This window comes from Lissotriton helveticus, chromosome 7 (genome assembly GCF_964261635.1).
Source record: "Lissotriton helveticus chromosome 7, aLisHel1.1, whole genome shotgun sequence".
Lineage (NCBI taxonomy): Eukaryota > Metazoa > Chordata > Amphibia > Caudata > Salamandridae > Lissotriton > Lissotriton helveticus.
The window spans coordinates 984,154,897-984,160,896 of record NC_136068.1 but is presented as its reverse complement, the minus strand read 5'-3'; positions in this window follow the sequence as shown (position 1 = coordinate 984,160,896).

Below are 6,000 nucleotides of genomic sequence, written 5' to 3'. Positions count from 1 at the left end.
CTGAGTCGTGGGTTTCTGCCCTTGCCAACTTTTTTACTACCAAGATAAAGCTGATCCAGGACTCCTTTCCCTTGAGGCTGGTTGAAGTCTCCCCCAGCCTCGAGGACGGATCAGTTCCATCGGCCCCTTCGGGGTCAGTCTTGGCAGACTTTCCGACAATTTTAGTCCCTTCGTCATTGACACTTATGGCCAATCTTAAATCTGGGTCGCCTCTTGACCCATGCCCAGCCAAATATTTGGCGAAAATGGCGGCAGTTGTGAATCCATTGGCGAACCCACTTCTGAATCTCTCTTTGAGCCGGGGGGTGGTCCCGCAGGCCTGGAAGCAGGCGAGGGTCATTCCCCTCCTCAAGAAGCCTGGCCTAGACCCTGAGGTTTTGGCCAACTATAGGCCCATCTCTCTCCTCCCTGCGCTGGTCAAGATCTTGGAGAAGCATGTGCATATTGTGCTTTCCAATTTCTTGGAATCCCACAATTTGCTACATTCAACTCAATCTGGCTTCCGCCCCAATTTAAGCACAGAGACGGCGCTTTTGGAGGTGTCCGAAGCCATTAAAGAGGCACTGGATTCGGGAGGCAAAGCTATGCTTGTAATGCTTGACCTGTCGGCGGCCTTTGACACCGTCCCCCACGAGGGTCTGCTCGTCAGACTTCATGAGATTGGTCTGAGGCCTCACCTAGCTCTGCCGTGATGCCGCCTTTGGGAGTCGGAGTCCCGCAGGGCTCTGTGTTGAGCCCGACTCTTTTTAACATCTTTATGACCCCTCTGGCGGCATTGGCCGAGTCTTTTGGGGCCCAGATCGTATCTTATGCCGACGATACCCAGCTCCTCTTTACGTGCGGGAAAGGAGAAGATTTTGATGGAGAGAGTATCCGTGAGTGCCTTGGGGCTGTTTTTAAATGGTTCCAGCTGAACAGCCTCAGGTGCAACTCAGATAAATCTGAGGTACTCTTCTTCGGCTGCCTATCCGACCCAGATTGGCAGGAATGGTGGCCTGCTAATATGTCTCCTCCAGCACGATCGTCCCAGCTAGCAAAGAACTTGGGGATCAAGATTGATAATGGTCTGACTTTAAGATCTCAGATCCTTGCTCTTACGGGTACCTGTTTTGGCCTCCTCAGGATGCTCCGGAAGTTTCTTCCTCTGCTCTCAGAAGATCACAGGAAGACCACGGTGCAGGCCTTAATTGGTTCAAGACTGGACTATTCCAACGTCCTATACCTTGGCCTGCCGGAGTATCTCTTACAACGGCTGCAGGTGGTCCAGAACACGGCCGCGCGGGCCATTTTTGGCCTTCACAGGCGAGCCAGAGTCTCCGGCCTTTTGCAGTCACTTCATTGGCTGCCTATCCGGAAGCGGATAGTTTTTAAGGCCTTGACCTTGGCACACAAGGCTCATCACGCCTCGGGAGCTAAATATCTCCAAAGGAGGCTTGCCTTTTACCATCCGGCCCGATCTCTAAGATCTGAATCGTTGTTCCTTGCTGTGGTTTCTCGAGTAAAGAAGGCCCGCATTGGAGGCCGCTCTTTTAGGCTGCGGGCTCCACAGCTTTGGAATACTTTGCCTTTGGCATTACGCAGCACCTCTAATTTGCTGACTTTTAGGAAGGGCCTTAAAACTTGGCTCTTTGCCCTTTAGTGTGCTCTTCTTTTCTCTGCTGGCTTTGACTTTTTATTTTTGTGTTGTGTTTGTCTTTCACAGGCTGTCAATAAAAGCGCTGGGACACTCTATCGGAGTAGCCGCGCGCTATAAAAGACTAAATTAACATAACATAACATAACATAACATAACCTAACTGAGACAAGGAATGCACAGCAATATAAAGCCAAACGAATGACGATAACATGCTATGAAAGTACCAGTGCAATACAATGCAATCTGAGATGCCAGGCATGATGCATCGGGCGAGATTGGTGGTCCTGCTACAGTGATCCGAATAGGACACTTTACTCCACACACATTTACAACACGTGACATTGCCTCACATTTTTTACTCCGCAAAATCTTTTACAATGCAGGGCTTTACAATGCAATCCATTGCAACGTATTCCCCATTACAACGCAATTTACTATTCTAACTCCACTGGGGCGTTGCTTAGGGGGGAATGCGTTGTAATGGTTTCCGATGTAAAGCCCTGCGTTGTAAAAGATTTTGCGGAGTAAAAAATGTTGAGTAATGGCATGTGTTGTAACGCATTCATTATAAGGGATGTTTACCCAGTAATACCCCAGCAGATCCTACTTACACTGCTTATTTGTAAGTCACAAGATCGAGTTCAATAAATCGGCCTACCAAAAAATGCATCCACTACAATGCTTGCCACTACATCACCATATAGAATATATTTCCTTCTCCTAACTTACCATACGCTACAGCTTTTAGGTCGACGTAGGGGATGCGTATTTTTGTCATGCGATATAGGAAGGTGATACACTGCCTGCTCATCACTGGCTGGCTAGGAAGGAAGCCAGATTTGTGCAGATGCCAGCACTTGATGCAGGATTGCTTGATCGCATAAACACCAAATCCCAAAATAGGATGTCAGATAAGGACTTGTTTTTGTGACTCTGAGGTCCTCAGGGCTGTGGGAAAGGACGTGTTGCCCTGCAGGAAAAAGGACACGACAGAGACACGTCAACAGTAAATGCCTATCTTGGATGGAGTGGCGGTGGGTGAAGGGGCATCTCAGTGTATCCTGAGGACAAGCCATCCGCTCAGAGGTCTAGGATGTGTGCCTGGCACAAACACACACAAGAGTCTGGGTTGTTTTCAGTGGACACTGCATCCTTTCAACTGAAACACATTTGCATAAGTCAGTGGCATAACCCTCAAACCAAGGGCTGCATGCAAGCAAGGATGGATCTCCCACCCTGTAAATAACAGCCAGAACTGGGGTGACGGGGATCGTTCCCACCTCTTTTACTCAGTGGCATTGCACCTCCTGCACTTGTGGTAACTAGTACCCTGACAGAAAATGTCACACATGACAACAGTTTGAAACAAATGGACAGGATGCCATAGTAACCAGAGACACTGCCGTGTACCTAGTCTACATGCCCACCTAAAATCCAGCCTCGCTAGAATAAACTCTGCGGGCTCAGTTCGTCCAAATGTACCCCCATAGGTCTCCTCGTGTGATTGGAGTGAGTAAACAACTTTTAGTAATTTTCAAACTGGTCCAGTACCATGCATAAGAGGCTGTGACAATGTTATGTACTGAAATGTACAATTGTGCAGAAGCATTTTCACATGTGTAACATTTTTTTTTTTTTTGTTTCAACCAAAATGTATCTTTTTTTTGTTTCACGCAAAAAATATTTACCCTCATGGAAAAGTATCTTTCCTTACTCTAATTTAGGAGTGTTCCAACCCATTTCAAACCCCAGCAGGATGTGCCCCTTCCTTTGGCAGGGATAAATATCCAAGCATGGTTTATTGAAATGTTTGTGAATGCCCACAAGCATGTGAGAATTTTTTTGGAGTGTGCACAAACTTCCCAGTGCATTCATGCACTGAAGCATCAATTTACCACGCCTTGGAGATGATTTACTGACACAGAAAAGGATGCATGAGTACATCTTTACAAGTTCAAATCCATGTTTTGAGAATGCCAAGCACAAATTTGAACCTACAAATCAGGCCATTTGTGCACTCAGAAAGAATGTGTGCACAGATGATTTTGTGAGTGAGGCCCTGTGTTTCTAGACGTAGGGCGATATACACAAACCAAGCTTCTTCAGTAACGCTCTTCAGTGTAGTATTTCTTCTGTTTTGTTTAACACTTCTGTGCTGAACCAGAATCTAGAACTCATCAATCTTTCCAAGGTTACAACTGAAAATCTGCGATAGTCACAGGTTTTCAGGTGCACACCTTGAAATCATTAAGAGTACCCACTTGCACTTCAATATCCGCATGCACTATCATTCAAATAGTACAACTGAAGATAGGGAAATGCCATCACATTTGTGCACCAGCACTCTTATTTATTTATTTTATTCTTCAACGGGGAAATATTTTTGCCAAAAAGAAAGCCCTGCCCCGGTGCACAGACATAATATCGACTCCAAAATATCGTCTGGACAGAATATCGAGTTTTAAATATCGTTTGGAGAAAATATCGACTAGACAGAATATCGACAGCCAAAATATCGTTTTTAAGGTAAGTGAAGTAATATCGACTGTAAATAATATAGACAGTGAAAATATCCAAGTATATAATCTAGATAGTAAAAAATATAGTTTTTTAAATAATATTTAATTATTTATAGTGTGTTTATGTTATAATATGTGTGAAAAGTGTCAATTTATTTTATTATTTTTTTTAATTAATTATTTTTTTAATTATTGTGTAATTTAATTCTGTAGCGGGTTGTGGGTTTATAGGGGAATAGGGTGGGAAGTAATTTAATTATAATTAATTAAATATGTAAATTTATTAATTGGTAGTAATAATTAATTAATTGGTAATTAAATAATATATGTTAATTATTTAAAATTTAATTGGTAATTAATTTTATTTAATTGATTAATTGCTAATTATGTCAATTAAAATAATTTATTTTCTCTAGCGGGTTGTGGGTTTATAGGGGAATAGGGTGGGAAGTAATTTAATTATAATTAATTAAATATGTAAATTTATTAATTGGTAGTAATAATTAATTAATTGGTAATTAAATAATATATGTTAATTATTTAAAATTTAATTGGTAATTAATTTTATTTAATTGATTAATTGCTAATTATGTCAATTAAAATAATGTATTTTCTCTAGCGGGTTGTGGGTTTATAGGGGAATAGGGTGGGAAGTAATTTAATTATAATTAATTAAATATGTTAATTTAATAATTGGTAGTAATATTTAATTAATTGTTAATAAAAAAATGTTTGTTAATTAATTAAAATGTAATTGGTAATTAATTTTATTTAATTGATTAATTGCTAATTATGTTAAATGAAAGGGGTATTTTTAGGGTTCAGGGTCAGTTTTTAGTTTTTGGGTAAAGGGGTATTTTTAGGGTTCAGGGTCAGTTTTCAGTTTTTGGGTAAAGGGGTATTTTTAGGGTTCAGGGTCAGTTTTCAGTTTTTGGGTAAAGGGGTATTTTTAGGGTTCAGGGTCAGTTTTTAGTTTTTGGGTAAAGGGGTATTTTTAGGGTTCAGGGTCAGTTTTCAGTTTTTGGGTAAAGGGGTATTTTTAGGGTTCAGGGTCAGTTTTCAGTTTTTGGGTAAAGGGGTATTTTTTGGGTTCAGGGTCAGTTTTTAGTTTTTGGGTAAAGGGGTATTTTTAGGGTTCAGGGTCAGTTTTCAGTTTTTGGGTAAAGGGGTATTTTTAGGGTTCAGGGTCAGTTTTCAGTTTTTGGGTCAAGGGGTATTTTTAGGGTTCAGGGTCAGTTTTCAGTTTTTGGGTAAAGGGGTATTTTTAGGGTTCAGGGTCAGTTTTCAGTTTTTGGGTAAAGGGGTATTTTTAGGGTTCAGGGTCAGTTTTCAGTTTTTGGGTAAAGGGGTATTTTTAGGGTTCAGGGTCAGTTTTGGGTTTTTGGGGTACATATACAATATTGCCTATTATTTAATTAAATGTTGTTACTATATATATATGTTTTAAGAAATATGATTAAAAATATATATTTTTTTTTACTTTCATTAAATATTTAATTATTAAAAGTTATTTTAAGTATTGTTAATTATATTTTAGTAATTAATTTTTTATATTAATGTAATTAAACATTGTTTTTAGTAAAGTCGATATTTTTTACAACGATATTTTTGTAAACGATATTTTGTAGTCGATATTTTTGTACTTACCTGTTTGTACATACAAACTCGATATTTTTGTAGTAGATATTTTCACCTCGATATTTTGGGTACTCGATATTGTGGTAGTCGATATTCTTTCAGTGATCCCCCTGCCCCTAGTCCCTGGAGGTTTTACAAGCTCATTTCCTCCCTGGAAAGGTATTTACTCCTTTTCTTGGCAAGAGTAAATTTCCAACCGTCGGAACG